General features: G+C 30.9%; 1 long non-coding RNA gene across 1 annotated transcript; it reads left to right on the top strand.

The window, feature by feature from the left end:
- Positions 1 to 6,321: 6,321 nt before the first annotated feature.
- Positions 6,322 to 7,600, top strand: LOC125853406 (uncharacterized). Its single transcript, XR_007445163.1, has 3 exons — positions 6,322 to 6,518; positions 6,917 to 7,100; positions 7,413 to 7,600. It is a non-coding gene; the product is annotated as an uncharacterized LOC125853406 (long non-coding RNA).
- The last annotated feature ends 11,546 nt before the right edge of the window (positions 7,601 to 19,146 follow it).

Below are 19,146 nucleotides of genomic sequence, written 5' to 3'. Positions count from 1 at the left end.
GATAATTTTCGCTTATCTGAAACTAAATAAGTATCATATATTGTATTGGTATCATTAAGGTTGATTTTACTACTCCCTCCATTTCAAATAATTGAATTTGTTGAGGTGTTTCACACCCTTTAAGACATAAATTAAACATACCTTTCTATTTTTACCCTTATTAATTATTGTCAAATTTATAAGTAAAATAACTAAACATTAATTATAATAAGTTAATAACTAATTCCAATACCAACTAATGAGGGGTAAAATTGGAAAACATTCTAAAAATAGTATTGAAAATTGAACAATTAAATTAATTTGAAAAATGAAAATGTCTCAACAATTTAATTAATTTGAAAAATGAAAATGTCTCAACAATTTAATTAATTTGAAATGGAGGGAGTAGAATATAAACAAATAGTAAACCCAATTTAATTTATGCGACATAATTTGAATTTCAATAGTAAGATCTTTTTATTTTCACTTTGAATTCAAATACAAAATCTTTAAATTTTTAAAAATAAAATTTACATATTTAAAAGTTATTAAAAGAATATAAGTCACAATTATTAACAACTATTTTTAAAAAAATATAAAAATATCAAGTCAAAATAAGAATTCTTTTAAATCTCGGAATTAGAAAGGTATCTTTGCAGTTAAACTTCTTCACTATATAATAAAGTGACATGCAGTATTATTGGGCAATTGCATCGACATTCCGTTAATTCACTCTTCAGTGTTTTTGTGCCCAAAGAACACTGAAGCCAAAAGTATAAATTTTTCTATTCTCTTCTTCCTTTCTTACAATTTTCTTGATCTAAGCCCTCCCCTTACTGTATATTTGTTACAAACCCTTTTCGATTCTTCAGGCAATTTTTCTTGGGTTTCTTGATGGATGTCCCTGAAACTGTAGGCGGGCAAGAACTTTTCGGGAATTTACATGTCAATAATGTTGTTAGATATTTTCTTCTAAGGATCTTGTTTCCTAAAATTAGGTTCAGTGTCGGGAATATTTGAAAGGGAAACCTAGGTTTTAGTTGTTCTTGATTCTTGAATATGTATCCAATAGAAAGAACAAAAGTTTTATGTTTTGTTTCTCGTTATATGATTTTCAGTCTAACAGAATGGAGAATCAAGAAACTGCTGAAGGCAATTTTTTGTATCTTAAAGTAAAAAAAGAAAAGAGAAGTTCTTGAATATCTATCCAATACAAACACCATAAGTTTTATGTTTTATCTCTCATTATATGATTTTCAGTCCAACAGAATAGAGAATCAAGAAACTGCTCAAAACAATTACTCCTTCCGTTACAATTCAATTTGTTTGTGTGGTTTTGACTTGACATGAATTTCAATAAAATAGAGGAAGTTTTGGATCTTGTGTTCTTAAGTCAAAAAAAGAAAGAGAAATTCTTTTTTAAAGGGAATAAAAAGGAAAGTAAGATAAACAAATTGAAACAAAAGGATTACTTTAATCTTTTCCGAGGAAAGAAAGGATTTTGAACTTAAACACATAATTTCTGCATTATTTACATAACAGAGTTGCTCTGCTTGCACTACTGATTGCTAAGGATGAGCATCCATATATATATATATATATTACTTGTATAACCTAGCTGCATAATGTTTACATGTATTGCAAGTATCAGAATTTATTAATTAAGTACTTGTGGCTCTGTCACCCATCTTTTTGAATTCTTTTGTTGGTATGTTCCATATTTTGCATATCCTACTTAAATTGATTTGTAAAGGTGATGTTTGGTAATCAACTTTGTGTTTCAGTGTCCATAGCATTTCAACTATGATGGAGAAGGGAGATCCTTCACAGAAACTATATACAGGGATGCGACTTTGGGAATTCCCAGACCAGTATGTTGTTGTGCCTACTGATGGAGCCTGCAGTTCATGCTCGGAGATCAGTCGCGTGGATGGGTCTGTGAAACTAATAGGTTGCTTCTTTTCCTCTTTATGAATTTCTTCTGGATCTTGCTCTATTACGCATTTGACGGGTATCTTACATCTCAGCTATTGAGCAAAAGCAAGACTATGAAATTTAAGACAAATAGTTTATCATGTCATTGAAAAACAATTTTTTGACTATTATCCTTATCTCAAAAGAAGAATGAAAAGACATAATATGGTAGAAAGAAGTTGGAAGAGAAATATCAATTATGCATTTGATAGGTATCAATTAAAGCTTGTTCTGATCTAGTGTGTGCTGCTCTTGCGTTCAGGTTCATATGTACTGGTCATAACAGACCGTGAATATGTTGGATCTTACTTCTGGCACCTTATCTTTAAAGTTTCATTGATGAAATTTATCCTTGCGATCAGTCTCTCAAGAACTCTACTGCTAAACAGGTAGGTCTCTGATTTCCTACCCTTAATCTCATGCTGGTGTCTGTTCCTATGATATTGCTTCGGCTTTTGGCAGAAAAACATGGGTGCTCAGTTTTCGGCACTGCTTAATGTTGTATATAGGACCCATGGTCTGCGCTTCTCTTATGATGTCAATATAACTTTGAGGTGAATTGTCTTTTCAACCTTCTGACTGCTTGTTTGTTGCCTTCTTCTTTCCTTGTCTTCAAAGTTTGATTATGACTTTTTTCTACACTACCAATCTTGTTGCTCATGATATACCCTTTTATACACATGTAATGTAATTGAGAGCACTGAAATGTGCTTTGCCGATTATTTTTGGTGTATTGACACAAAGAGAGCTTTGCATCTTGATGATATTTCAATATCTGTTCGAAAATAGGTTTTGTTAAGTTATTCTTCTAGATGTTTGCTAACATAACTAGCACCCACTAGGACCACTGTTAATTTTACATAGACTTTAAATTATACACACTTACCGCGTTAATAGTTTTTAGATTACTGGTGCAATTTAACCGGTTATAGATCAAAGGTTTTTACCCTACGTTTACATTCGTATATCAAACCTGATATGGAAAGTGATGTTGTTGTATGACAGATTCTTTTACATATTTGTGTTTGTGGCTGCTCATAGTTTTCTTTCCAGGCCCTGTGTTGCTTGAGGATTACCATTTGGTGGAAAAACTTGCCAACTTTGCAGGGAACGTATCACAGAACGTGTTGTTCATACCCGAGGTTCTAGTGCCAAAGGGATTTTTGAAGTTACTCATGACATTGCTCACCTTACCTGTGCTGATTTCCTTCGAGCTCCCGGTGTCCAGACTCTGTCATTGTGAAATTCTCTACTGTTATTCATGAGAGGGGTAGTCCTGAAACTCTGAGGGACCCTTGTGGTGTTTCTGTCAAGCTATACACCAGAGAGGTATGCCAAACATCAATTTGACGAGTTTCAGATACTATAGTTCTGTACCTTCATACTTATTTCCATATACAGATTGGAGTATGCATGTTTTAATGATCCCCTTATGATGATCTGTTGCCTGGACTGCTTCATAGACTATGTTATGTTGCAATTTTAAAATACTATATGGAGTTCATTTTTTTTTCTGTAGTGTATCTTCATCCCATAGGGATCCATCTTTAAGCACCCTGCATATGGTCCACGTGTTTGCTAACATTCTAGCAGGTTATGAAATATGAAGCGATTGTTCATGTTGTTTAACATCCTACTAGATTCTATAAGGCCCTGTGAATTCCATGCCTTTCAGTGAATTTTGTGCTGCCTAATTTCCATGATTCACACCTGTTTTTTCATAGTCTTTTTGAGAAATGATCTCATTGCTTTTCAAATATGCTTGTGTGATTTGTTGGTTGCATTTGAAGTTAATCCTTAATTTCTGCTCAATTTGCAATATACCATCAGGGAAACTTTGATCTGGTAGGGAACAATTTCCCCATAATACTGATACGTTATTGCAGCAAATATGCCTTTAGCTTAGCTTGGAAGTTCATACACATTGAAATAGTTCATCTGATATGTAGACTGTAGTGTTATGACTTCAGTTTATTTAAGGTCTTGCTTTATTTATGTTTTAATTATGGTGATACTTTATAATAGTTAATGCATGGTTAATTACAGCTGGTGGGTTATACGATGGGTCGGATCGGGTTAAAATTGGTTAATTTAAGTAAATAGGGTTATTTTTGTTGATTTGGGATTTTCCATCTAATTGAGGGGTACATCTGACAAGTTTGTAGACGGCAGGGGTAAAAATAACTTCATTTTAACGGCAAGGGCATAGTGAACCAATAAAATAATATTGAGGGATATTTTTGACCCTTTTCTCTTAATAAATCTTACATTATCATAAAAATGTCTGTTATATATGTCAAGAGTGTACCCTTTGTTTCTCATTCTCTTGAAGATTTTGTTCCATAAAACAATCACACATGTACAAAGTATATACCAATGTCTTGGTCTTGCTCGATTATCCATTTGACGGGTATCTTACATCTCAGCTATTGAGCAAAAGCAGGACTATGAAATTTAAGTCAAAAAGTTTATCATGTCAGTGAAAAACATTTTTTTGACTATTTTCCTTATCTCAAAAGAAGAATGAAAAGACATAACATGGTAGAAAGAAGTTTGGAAGAGAAATATCAATTATGCATTTGATAGGTATCAATAAAAGCTTGCTCTGATTTCTAGTGTGTTCTGCTCTTGCATTCAGGTTCATATGTAGTGGTCATAACAGACCGTGAATGTGTTGGATCTTACTTGGGGCACCCTATCTTTAAAGTTTCATTGATGAAATTTTTTCCTTGCGATCAGTCTCTCAAGAGCTCTACTGCTGAACAGGTTGGTCTCCAATTTCCTACCCTACTTCTTTTTAATCTCATGCTGGTGTCATCTATTTCTGTTCCTATGATATTGCATCGGCTTTGGCAGAAAACATGGAAACTCAGTTTTCGGCTCTGCTTAATGTCGTAGAGAGGACTCCTGGTCTGTACTTCTCTTATGATGTCAATATAACATTGAGGTGAATTGCTTTTTCAACCTTCTGACTGCTTGTATGCTGCCTTTTTTCTTCTTTCCTTGTCTTGGGGTACTATTAGAAGTTGACTAAGTTAGTCTACCTGTTTATTTCAATTTAGAACTACTTATCAGAATAAATTGTTATCATTATACTGCTCCTAAATTGTGTTTTAGCATTTTAGAGGATCCTTTTTTCCTTTTTACCCATTGATTTAGTACGAAAAATCTATTTGGTATAGTGGAGGAGATGGTACCTCGAGCTTACAAGCAGTAGCATATACATAAAGTTTAAGCCCTCAAAGTCTTCATCCTGGTAACTGACAATTTTTTGTTATCCTATGCTTTGAGATGCAATTCTACTTAAAGTTGAGTATCTGCTATCGGGCATATTGCTTGTCAATGCTGGATGAGTTGTAGAACACTAACTGTCACTTGAATTTCTTATTTTGAGATCCAATGTGTTATCTCTTCATCAATGCATGAACGATGAAGTTTAGCGATGAGGAGATATGACAGTACAGATTCACTGAACGATCCTGTACATTATTTTTATCTCTTTTGACTACTTCCATTTCAAACTTCAGAAGGAATCAACATATTATTCCACACTTCCCCTTTAGCCTTGTGACAAACAAACTCTATGCAGCGTCAGTCTGTAACTTTAATTGTCCTTGTAGAATAAACTCTAATAATGTTCGGCTAGGCACACAATCCATTTTCTACATAAGTATATATTTTCATAATTCGAAGCTTAGGACTTTAGTTGTTTGTTCTTTATGGAGGGCTATTGGTTAGTGTATACCAGGTTACTTGTTTGAACTCCTCTATGCTGATCTTATATCACTGAACCCCTGAGAAGATTTTAGGTTACGGTCCTCAACAACATATCAAGGCAATCTCTCTTCTTCTTCTCTTTTTTATCATCTTTCAGTATGGACCTATTTAGGTTACCATTTTTAGAGGTGAATTTTATGAGTTAAAAGAACTTTTTAAATATGAAGTATCATTATTTTCAATTTGGAAGTGTTACCTTCTGCAGTCCACATGGAATTTTCTTGACACTTTCGTATTGCTGATTATCTTTCATCTGATTACTAAGATATCACGGTGCAGTACTTAACAATAAGAAAATTATGGTTCACACTGCAGTGCTCAGCGACTGCATGATTTGGGTGATGAATCCAAGATGCTTCCTCTCTGGAGACAAGTATTTTGGACGTCTTACTGCTGTGATGGCGTAGCTCTGATTGCTTATATTTATCTAGTCCATGCAGTAGCTTTCTTGCTTCCATTATATATTAGTTGGTTGACTAGCAACTGTGATTCAAATATTGATTTAATTTATTTTATGCAGGTGGATTCTCGATTCGTTTGGAACAACTGATAGATAACAAGGTCAGGAATCTATATTTTACTCTTCCATTAGAGTTTTGACTCAACTGTTATGCCTTGCATTTACAGCTTGACCCGTTCTTGCTTCCTGTTGTCCAAGGCAGTATCCTTGTAATTCAGTTAAATACATGAATTTTTTCAAGTAGTATAGCTACTTCAATCCCTGCATTACGAGGGTGATTTTCTGCTCATTGTCTTGAAGAGTCTCATCCAGAAGCAATCAGCCCTTGGTACGGCAAAACCCAAAGTTAATACTCTTGTTCTGTTTCTTTTTTTATGACNTATGATGGAACAACTGATGGATAACAAGGTCAGGAATCTATATTTTACTCTTTCATTAGAGTTTTGACTCAACTGTTATGCCTTGCATTTACAGCTTGACCCGTTCTTGCTTCCTGTTGTCCAAGGCAGTATCCTTGTAATTCAGTTAAATAAATGATTTTTTTCAAGTAGTATAGCTACTTCAATCCCTGCATTACGAGGGTGCTCATTGTCTTGAAGAGTCTCATCCAGAAGCAATCAGCCCTTGGTACGGCAAAACCCAAAGTTTATTCTCTTGTTCTGTTTCTTTTTTTATATTTATGACTGCTCATGGAGGAATTTGTTTTTCGGTTAACATGTTATTTAGGTCTGCGACAGTAGATTCACATTTGTTTTCTCATTTCTTTGGTCACTGCCCTGTAATTACTGCTCAAGGTCGAACACATCCTGTTTCAACTTATTTTCTCAAGGAAATTTATGAGAGTATCAATTACCGCCTTGCATATGATTCTCCTGATTCTTTAAGTTATGGGACATCTACTAGGGAAAAGGTATTTTAGTTAACATGCCATTATTGTCATTTTAGATAGACTGAAATTTGAAATTGTGTTTCTTTGCCAGATATGCTCTCGTTGGCAATTTCTGGCTTCATCTTTGGAACCGTTTTAAAGTCTTCTGTAATACCAATCTTTACTTTTAGATGAACTAATTTCTGATCAAAATCAACAAACAATCATGAGTGTTGCTTTGGTATTGACTTTCAGTTAAAGTATATCTTCCTTATTGACTCGAAGTTCAGTGTGTTAGCTTTTTCTTTATGTAGCTCAAGAGCTTCTTATATCATTCCAATTGTATGCGTGCAGAATGCTCCTATTGGCAATCATAGGGGGGAAAAGAACCTTGTCCTCTCTGCATTGGGTGATGAATTATTGCTTACATAAATCCCCATTATGATTCCAGTAATTATCAAAACTACAGTGGACAAACTCAAAAGAAAAATTGGTGATTGCTTCTTAAAAGTAGTTTTCAGTGATGCTAATTAAGATCCTAAAAACTTCTGTGATGAACCATCTCTCACTACGTCAGAGGAAATTGAATGAAGACATTGTGGATTATGATCTTTTCAAAGACATTGTGGATTATGATCTTCTCAAAGACCTGGTCTGTTACATTGATGAAACATACCCTGAGGGTACTATACTGGTTTTTCTTACCGGTAAATTCATCAATTTAATACTTATTTATGTTTTAATTTTCTCTTTAGAAGTTTTATGCCTGCAGATGAAAGGAAGATTGACTTGTGAATTGTGTTCTGCTGAAGGGGGTTTCCAAAATACACACCTAACTCGCTAGACTGTCTGTCTCCTTTCAGTTTAGTGGACAATCTTTTGAATGGATTATTCTGTTGCATCAGGAAAAAGTGTTTATGAGACCTCCAGAAAACATCGGTAAGGTAGGTAATATTTTCTATTCAATCGCATGTGTAGACATTATGCTGTCTGATTCACCATTGAATGCATGCTATCTTCTTCAATTTGGGTTCTTTTCCTTTCTGTTCTCTTTCATGTGTTGGTTATGCAGTGAATATGCGTCACTGTCTGAACACAAGTAATTACTCCCTGAAGTCTAAATGCTTATTATCTTTATATCAGCTCTTTAGCCATCTTAATTTCTTTTTGTATCAGAGCTGACAATTCTTCACTTTTGCATGTTCTCGATGCCAGCAATGGATTCTACTTACTTCCTCCAAAAAAGAAAGTAATGTTGGAAGATGGTAAATTGTTGTTTCCCTCTGTAGTGCAGGAATTCATTTTTCAGAATGATTTTCCCCTAGAATATGCTTGAATTGAACAGATGTTTGGGCTTGCAAGTTCCCTTTCACCAGAACTTGCAATTGGACTTTTTTTAGTCTTTTCAAGCTCTGCCTCGCAATACCAGTGTTACGGCAACTCCATCTAGATAATAGCAGTACTGCTCTAAAAAATGTGTGCATGTAACCAAGGAAGCATTTCCAATCTTAAGTTTGCTCTCTGACTCATATTTGGATTTTGGTATTAGAATGACTGTGAGATATGTTCAGTTCAGCATTGTGATTTGGATAGAAAAATATTTGTCTATAGTTGGTGGCTATGACTAGGTCCAGAAGAGATGTACATGTATTGAACTTTTATGAGTTTCGTTTAAACAAATGTCAATTCCCTTTGTTTTTTGTACCAGTAATCATGTTTTAGAAATTGTCAAGCATGGTTGAAGATTGGATATCTGAAGCAAATGCATGCAAGGCAACGTCGAGGGACGTGTAAAGTCATGAATCTGCTTTTGTCTCTAACACTTATTACCGAAATGAGAAGCTCAGGTATGGGGTATTAGTGGGTTTTCCTTGTTATTCTATCTGCTACTTCTCTTCTTTGTTTCAAGATGTTATTTTCTTAATGATATCCTAATTATTACTGTACACTATAAGAAATTTATTTTGCAGGTCATTTACCACCATAGTGTTAACTGTTAAGTGAATGGGGTCTGTCGGGTACTCTCCTCTCTGATATGCACTATATTATTATATCGTGATCCGGGATAAATCATGATGAATGTGTAAAGTGTGACTGAATTTTGTGTGCTATGTGCAGGTTGTGTGTACAGACTATGAATCTATGTAAGAAAACTAAGTAGTTAGACTCAAATTTAAGAAAAGTTTAAATTAATAGAAAAGCATTGTTGTAAATTTTCATTTTCTTTTTGCAAATGAAAACAATATTTTATATCTAAAAACGTGGTTCCATTTTATTTATTTCTTTTGTTATTTTCAATTTTTTCTATGCCAAATCAACTAAAAATGAAAAAATTACATTTGTACAGTATGAAATCAAATCATTAACTAAAAATTTAATTGAAGAGATATTATACCATGCAGAAATTAACTATCATATTGTAGTACTATCCCTTTATATTTTGTCATAATATAAAGATTGTGTTACAGCTTAGTACAGTGCGTTGTTTTTTGAGGACTATAAATTATCATGTGATTATGTGAAGATCATAATTCATAATCAGTTCCACGTCATGCCTGCTCACAAGAAAATAAATACTACTTAAAAGATACTCCCTCAGTTCCTATTAATATGTTGCCATTTTTTATTTTACGTGCATTAAGAAATTAAATAAGTTTATTATTTTATCCTTATTTAATTATTTTTTTAGTCAATTTTTCAATCAATGAATATGAATTAATTTGTTCTGATTAATTAGTTTGACCAAATTCACTTAGTTTTTCGATGTTGCTCAAATATATATTTTCAAGGGTAATAACACACAAGGATAATATAGGAAAAATATTGTAATTTATGCATTGATTTTATGAAATTAAAAGTTTTATGGATCATATATTTATAATAAATATGATATATAATTAGGAACGGAGGGAGTAAATAGTAATTCAAAAAAGAGAGTGAAAGTGACAAAAATATTTAGTTTATTCATCTATGTAAGATGCCCCTTCGAAGCAATTGGCTGCAATCAATTGTATCATTTTTTCATAAAATAGTTCAGGGGAATTTTATTTTATTTTTTTTAAAAAGGATGTGAAAAGACCAAACACCTCCTAACAGAGTCAATTTGACGTCAGTGTCTATTCAACGTATACGTATATATTTATAGCGACTTTTCAAATAGGCATATCTACTTATCAACGGTAGGAAAGTAGAACATAAGTCATAGGTGAAGTCGAAACTAGAGCGGATTTAAGATTTAAATTTTATGATTTCAAACTTTTAGAACTATAAATTCATATCTATTGTTCTAATTTATATTATTTACTTTTTTTTTAGTCTGTTCCAAAAAGAATGACACATTTTATATTAAGTAACAATTTAATTTTAAAATGTTCATTTTACCCTTAATGAAATAATTTCTAGCCACACTAATTTTTATCATCATTTTAGACCATAAATTTTAATAGTTTTCCTTTCTTTCTTAAACTCTATGTGCAATCAAACTACCTCACATAATATGGGACGAAGAGAGTATTATTTTATTTGTTGGTGAATATATCATTAATTAGACAATTTTTTAAAAAATGACTAGATAAATATTCAGGTCTTTTTAATAAAATTTAAGTGCACAGTGGGTATAATCTAACCAATCCAATAATATAGCACTTGACTTGTTTCCTCCAAAATACAACAATTCAACATTGTATAACTAAATTCCAGATTAATTAGTTGAAAAGTCTAAAACTCCTCGACTTTGAAATTTGTATTTTATCTTTAATAAGATATTTTTAGTCACTTAAATATTTAAGGAAAAATTGTATATAATAGCAAACTATTAATTCAAATTAAATGTTATAACCATAGTTTGATTTAATCGTAACCTGTAGCAAACTGTTGTCATTCGCCTCTCTCCCTGAAATTCTTGCTCGCTCGCTCGCCAGTCTCTCCCTCGCCTCTCTCACTTTATACAAACACAAATGTATAAATTGTGTTTCTGTGTTTGTATAAAGCTAGAGAAAATTGTTTATACACATGCAAATACATATATCTTCATCCTATACACTTATAATTATACAATACAAGTCTTCCCCTGCCCAGTTTTCTTTTCTCTTTCTCTCTTTCTCGCTTTATACAAACACAAATTATACAAAATACAATGTATAATTTGTGTTTGTATAAAGTGAGAGAGAGAGATTTGAAATACAAACGATGTATTTCGATTCAATTGTATACAAATTCAAATTTTATGCAGATATACAAAAATATAAAATTGAATTGAGAGGCTGCCATCGATGTATACAAACGAGAGGCTGCCAACGATTTATACAAATGAGAGGCTGCCAGCGATTTNGGTAGGAAAGTAGAACATAAGTCATAGGTGAAGTCGAAACTAGAGCGGATTTAAGATTTAAATTTTATGATTTCAAACTTTTAGAACTATAAATTCATATCTATTGTTCTAATTTATATTATTTACTTTTTTTTTAGTCTGTTCCAAAAAGAATGACACATTTTATATTAAGTAACAATTTAATTTTAAAATGTTCATTTTACCCTTAATGAAATAATTTCTAGCCACACTAATTTTTATCATCATTTTAGACCATAAATTTTAATAGTTTTCCTTTCTTTCTTAAACTCTATGTGCAATCAAACTACCTCACATAATATGGGACGAAGAGAGTATTATTTTATTTGTTGGTGAATATATCATTAATTAGACAATTTTTTAAAAAATGACTAGATAAATATTCAGGTCTTTTTAATAAAATTTAAGTGCACAGTGGGTATAATCTAACCAATCCAATAATATAGCTCTTGACTTGTTTCCTCCAAAATACAACAATTCAACATTGTATAACTAAAACAATTTCAAATTAATTAGTTGAAAAGTCTAAAACTCCTCAACTTTGAAATTTGTATTTTATCTTTAATAATCTATTTTTAGTCACTTAAATATTTAAGGGAAAATTGTATATAATAGCAAACTATTAATTCAAATTAAATGTTAGAACTATAGTTTGATTTAATCGTAACCTGTAACAAACTGTTGTCATTCGCCTCTCTCCCTGAAATTCTCGCTCGCTCGCCAGTCTCTCCCTCGCCTCTCTCACTTTATACAAACACAAATGTATAAATTGTGTTTCTGTGTTTGTATAAAGCTAGAGAAAAATGTTTATACACATGCAAATACATATATCTTCATCCTATACACTTATAATTATACAATACAAGTCTTTCCCTGCCCAGTTCTCTTTTCTCTTTCTCTCTTTCTCTCTTTCTCGCTTTATACAAACACAAATTATACAAAATACAAACGATGTATTTCGATTCAATTGTATACAAATTCAAATTTTATACAGATATACAAAAATATAAAATTGAATTGAGAGGCTGCCAACGATTTATACAAACGAGAGGCTGCCAACGATTTATACAAATGAGAGGCTGCCAACAATTTTATACAAATCTGATGCCCCCAGCAATTTATACAATCTGATGCTCCATAGCAAACTTATGTTTGTTATAAAGCGCAATTATGCAAACTATAGCTATAACATACAAATATGATTTTTATATTTGTTAAATATGAAAGTTTCTCAATATTTAACACTTAAAAATCACGGTCATACCACCACATAAATTAAGACAGAAATGTCCCACGAAAGCATGATTAGACAAAGTTGCACAGTGAAAAAGTCGTAATTGTGGAACATGATTTAGGCCACTTCTTATTGGCTCTTTTATTTTTAAAACATATTCCTACTGTAGTTTCTTAAAGTAATTTAACTTTTATGTATTATATAATTATACTGGTAGTAGCCAGTAGGTAAGGATCAGTGGGCTACTTCTTGTTGGATTATTGTACAAGTCAACATCAAGGCATATGAACACGTTCGTTAATTAGGCAAATAATGTGACAGATTAAGCCAGATGGGGTTTATTGATACTAACATTAAGAATATATAATTAATATGGACCAAGATTAAAAACAATTATTGCTTGGCCTACGACTGTGTAGTCACTTTTAACAAATGAAATGAGTGAATGTACTAGACAAGTTGGTATTACTATATACTGTACTATATGTTATGTATATTCTGGCTGGCCAAGAATCTAAAAGGATCCTACTTGCTACTATAATCATCTCCATCACATTCACAACCAAAATAATTGGGCAAATGCACTGTTACACAAGTGCCACTAACAAATGAAATTAAAGATAAGAGTAAAGTAGCCAACGATAGTTCTGATGGAGTGGTAATTACTTCTTTATTCTTAATCAGAAGTCTCGAATTCTAGTCTCCTTGAGTATGGAGTAGTCTTTGTTAGGGAACGCTTTACCCCCTAACGTGGGACTTTCTGACACGACCTTAGATTTTGTCGGACTCCACTGTGGATACTAAAACCGAGTGAGAAATTAAAAAAAAAATGGAGTAAAGTACATGAAAACTTCTCCTTTATTTTGTTTTAATAATTCAGTATTCGATATTTATTGGTGGCATTATAAAGATATTTACGCAGTGTGTTCAAGCGGCTAAAAACCAATGTGAAACATCCATTTTAAAATGTGTAATAGCACTTCATACCTACTTAGAGAAAATTATTTACATAATACTCAAACATACATGCACGTATACAAAAACAATAACAAACAAACTAGAATTAGCTATAAATTTTGTTACTAATTTGTCTGTTGCTAAATTGCTTGTATCTAACATTAATTTTTAATAAGAAATCATTGATTAGGATAAGCTATTGAATTTGTCTATAACTTTTTTTTCCAATAGTGGTTGTATACCTTGAGAAAGCAAGATTCACATGTTAACTATTCTTAATATTATATATCATTTAGGTATACAAAATGTAAATTGTATAACCCAAAGTTGTACATGACACACAACTATCACAATATAATAATGTTCTAAAGGGAGAATTTTATAATCGCGTACAGGCAGGTAAACAATTTGCTTCACTTAGGTAATCATGAAAAAACCCTTTTATGTATAATTATTTGGCATTGACATTGACCCAATTAGTATAACTTATGGCCCATTAACAGACCAAGATTTCTCCATCCCAAAATTAAAATCTTAGATCTTTAATTAAGGACGAAAGGATCTTACTTATTCCATTATCACTGATTCACTTCTCCGTTCAATTTCCTTTTTATTTTCACCCTTTAATCTTACAAAAGTCATCCCTTAACCACTATAACCTCGTTATGTAGTTTTTTCTTTTGAACACTTTAGGAAATTTCACAATCGCTATTTTTCAAGTGTGTATTGGTTAAATTTGTTCATGTGCAATTGCATACTATACTATATAAGAAATGTAAAATGCATTATTAGGCAAGTTCAGTTTGTTGTAAAAAAGTAATATAGACTTTGTATTTTAATTAATTCCAAAACTTATTCTCAAATTAGAGAAAAAGGAAATGAATCTTGGTATTACATTTTTAAACGCTTAAATAATCTTATAAGGCAATCATGAATCAAATGCCAAATAATATTGAATCTGTAAGCATCAATCATTATCAAACATTGAATATTTAGATATACTCGGGAAAAAACTGTGGCATACGATACTAACACTTTCTTTGGATGGTTGTTACGTGTTGTTTCATATTGTATTGTATCATAATGTATTATTTTAATGAATATAATATTTGGATAAATAGTATTGTTTTCCGTTGTTACATAATTTCTCATATCCATAATTTGAATTATAAACCTACAAGAAAAATTGGGTAGGAGGTAGAGCAAAAGGTAGGGTAAAAGATAAACGGATTATAATTATTAAATAATAAATAAAGACAAAATGAGAAGAAAATATTAAGGTAACAACACGATCACACTAAATCGATCGTTACATAAATGGATCTTTTGGTTGTTAACTAAGGATAGATTTAAAATTTTAAACGATACTATACAATAAAATTTATGTAACAATCAAAACAAACATTGTAATTAAATTAACAATATAATACAACCAGGTAACAATCATCCAAACAAGGTGAATCCCAGTTTAAAATTATTGCTTTGAAGAATCTAAAATTATATTGCAAGTTTCTATTTCACCTTAATTTTCTGTTGCCTATATATTTTACTTTTTCATGACAAGGAAATCTATATTTGTGTGTGCACATAGTATAGTCAGCTTCTTTGCAATAGCTTACAAACTACACATAAAACTCTACGAAATAAGTCTCCTGCAACGAGCTTAACCCCAATTATCATCGCAGACAAAAAATTTCAAATTTGAGAGGCGAAGTTCCTTATTATTAAAAAATTCAACGGACATTCAGATTTCAGCCCCTACATGAAATATATGTTAATTCTGATCCATAAGAAATTCTTTTTGGCTATATATTATTAATTTAGAGAGTAAATGATTACTAGTTTATTGCAATTTGTAGTAGGAAAACAAAAGAATTATGTCACCTACTAGGGCAACCTGTTTTATACATAAAAAAAAAACTATGGAACAGGTCATCTTAATACATTTAATTAATGCAATCGACAAAGAACGTCCATTTTTAAAAATATCAATTATTGATTTTTTGTGGCTTGAATTCTGGTGGATCCAGATTGTCATCCGACCCGAAATGCCTGTGGTATGGATCCTTCCGTCTACTTTTATTTGTCATGTTGCACTTTGCGAAAGTCAATTTGACTAATTTTCAAAGTTAAATTAGATTATATTAATTTGATATTTTAAACAAAAAAAAAATCAATATTCAAAAACTATACGAAAAGTACTATAAATTGCAATTTTTTGCATATTAATATGATGAAAAAATATATTGTAAAATGTTAGTCAAAGTTTTTATAGTTTGACTCTAAAAAAGGAAACTATGACAATTAAAAGTGGACGGAAGTAGTATTAATTTTTTAAATTGTGATTTATTGATTCGTTCAAATATTACTATTTAGACCAAAATGAGTTAATGACATTAAATTCTTGCATTAATTTTTTGTTTTTTATTTGTTTTATGTGTGATAGTATGTTAATTAATGCTGTTTTCCCGCAACATCCAAATGTACTGGTGCTTCATTTCATATAATAGAGGTGATAAAATTAGTTTTTTTTTTTTTATGATTAAGTAAATCATTAATCCGTCTATTTAATTATTAGCTCAAACTATTTTAGCTCATAAAAAATTGTGATAGTATGTAGCTCAATTGATTCATAAGAAATTTATTTTTAAAAAGACGTAACAAAGAAATATAATAGTTTATTAGGTACTAAAAATTATAAAAATACAAATAAAGCCCGAAAAATTTAGTAGAAATTAAGGGGTTAAGCAGCGATCGGATTTTGATCCAAGTAACTTTTAAATGGATCAATAATCTAACTATTTATCAACTCAATTAATTTTAACCTGTTCAAATTCAATGCAACTTATCTATTACACCTCTCCATATAACTTGGAAATAGAGGAAGTTATTAATTTTCACATATTTTGTAAAAATACTAATAATGAGATAAACAAAATAGACAACATTAAAAGGAACATGTGTAAGTGTACTAAAACCTGCTGGATATATATGATTGATGTTGAAGTAGTAAGAACGTGTTGCCGACAACAAAATGAATAAACCACCCATCATAACAAAAATTATAAAAAAAAAAAAAAAAAAGACAGTCTCAGATTTTTAAAAAAAGTACTCATTAATTATTCGAGAAGTCTAGATTATACTTCATATACTTAGCTTTATATTTTAATATATTATTCGAAATTGACTTTACACATATTAATTTTCTATTTACAAATTAGAAATAGTAAGCTTAATTTAATAAGAAGTAAGTAATTAAGAGATTGCCAGCTATAAATTATATAAATTGTCAAAGTCCTACTTAAAAAACAATAACACAGAAATAGTCATTAGTTTGGGTTGCCAATTATAATTTCATCCACTAATTAATTACTTAAAATAGCAATTAGCATCAAATCAATGCGCTGTGCATGTTAACACATTTTTTATTAAAGAAAATTCATAATCGCCGTCTACTACTTATGAATTAAGCTAAATAATTTAGTTATTCTCATCCTCCTTAATTAATTATTAATATTATTTCTTAAATATTTAGTATAAAAATTGAATTCTGATAGTACCCAAAGGTGCTACCCTCTTCTTTATTTTTTTACTTTCTTTAATGTTTTGCAATGATTTATTTTTTAATTTCCGACTGACGCGGAATTTAGCGTGTTGGATTCTTTAAAAAAATTAGGTCAAATAAGTGAAAAGACTTGCTCTTTTTTACTTATTTATTTATTTTATGTTTTTTCGATTGGTGAATTTTTTGTTTTTTTTTGNCCTCTTCTTTATTTTTTTACTTTCTTTAATGTTTTGCAATGATTTATTTTTTAATTTCCGACTGACGCGGAATTTAGCGTGTTGGATTCTTTAAAAAAAATTGGTCAAATAAGTGAAAATACTTGCTCTTTTTTATTTATTTTATGTTTTTTCAATTGGTGAATTTTTTGTTTTTTTTTTTTTTGTTCAGACGTGACGAAGCTTGTGTTTGACAAGCTGGCATTTTTATTTTAACTTTAAATTGCAGATCTACCACACACTCCCTTTACCCGATCTTATAATGATGAAGTGATAAATACTTATTCATTTGTACTAAGAGGTATCAAAATCAAGTTTTTTTGGATATGAAATCGTCTTTGTTAGGGAAAGATTTTACTCCCCAATGTGGGACTTACTGACATGAATCTGAATTTAGTTGAACTTAAATGCGAGTACTAGAAACTGAATAAGAAATTTAAAAAAAAATCTTATGACCCCATATTTTTTAGAGAGTACCATTTATTTTTACCTTATTTCTACTAAAAAAAATTCCACATGTGTCTTCTCTTTTTTTTGAGAAACTTTTTAATCAAATAAGGAGATTTGGAGAGAAAATTGAAGAAAGAATATGAGAATCAAACTCATATTATCGTATGAAAACACTCTTGTATGTACAACTAGAATAGAATTCACAGTGAGAGGTTTTAGTATGTACCATTAAGGTGTTTATGGTACGATTATGTATTTGACTTAAATAATTTATGTAATATACATAAAGTAAAAATTCTAGAACTCAACAAATTTAATAGATTAGAATTCAAAATCTATAAATTTCAAATCTTGAATCAATCCCTGATTCTAGCTACCATATGCAATTGCTTAGACGACTTTGGAATATTATTAGTGAATTACGTAATCATATGGTGACTATATTGATTATTCAATCGTATGTTTAACAAGTAGGGATGAAGGTGGGTTAATACCTCAGATGGTCACTCAACTATCCAGTTTTTCCTCGGAAAGTCACTCACATGGTGACTTTTTAGTGAAAATTAAAAGTTGAGGGACTTTCCGAGGCAAAAGTGGATAGTTGAGTGACCATCTGAGGTATTAACCCGGATGAAGGTAGAAACACTAAAATAACCAAAACACCTACTTACTACAATAACTTACAATTTGTGCGTATCCAAAAGTCACCAAATCAAAATACACTAATAACTAAACTTTTTTAAAAAAAGTTCCAATCGAATCAGACTTTTAAGTAATATAGCTGTTAGTAGTAAGTAGTAGTAACAAACAAAAACAGGTTTGTTGAGATAGTAGACTTTAGGGTGTGTTTGGTACGAACGAAAATGTTTTCCTAAATAATGTTTTTTTGGAAAACACGTAGATTTTTGACTTATTTTCTCATGTTTGGTTGGTGACTAGAAAATATTTTCCAAAAAAGATTTTTTAGTGTTTGATTTATGAATGAAAATTATTTTTGAGAAAATATTTTTTATTTTTACTAGAGAGTAGAAAATAATTTTTGAATTGAAATTGAAAATGTTTTCTTAAAATAAACTTAATTTTTTTTGGGAAGGGTGGGATGGTGGGGCTGGCACGGAGTTGGGGTGAGATGGGGTAAAAAAATAAAAAATTGAAATTAAAAAATATTTTTTAAGAACAAACATAATTTTATTTTTTTTGGAGGGGGGGAGGTCTCGGGTGGGGTGGGGGGTAGGGGTGAGATGGGGTAAAAAATATTTTAAAAATTGAAATTTAAAATATTTTTTAAAAACAAACTTAATTTTTTTGGGGGGTGGGGG

This window comes from Solanum stenotomum, chromosome 1 (assembly GCF_019186545.1).
Source record: "Solanum stenotomum isolate F172 chromosome 1, ASM1918654v1, whole genome shotgun sequence".
Classification (NCBI taxonomy): domain Eukaryota; kingdom Viridiplantae; phylum Streptophyta; class Magnoliopsida; order Solanales; family Solanaceae; genus Solanum; species Solanum stenotomum.
This window is presented reverse-complemented; position numbering and strand designations above follow the sequence as displayed.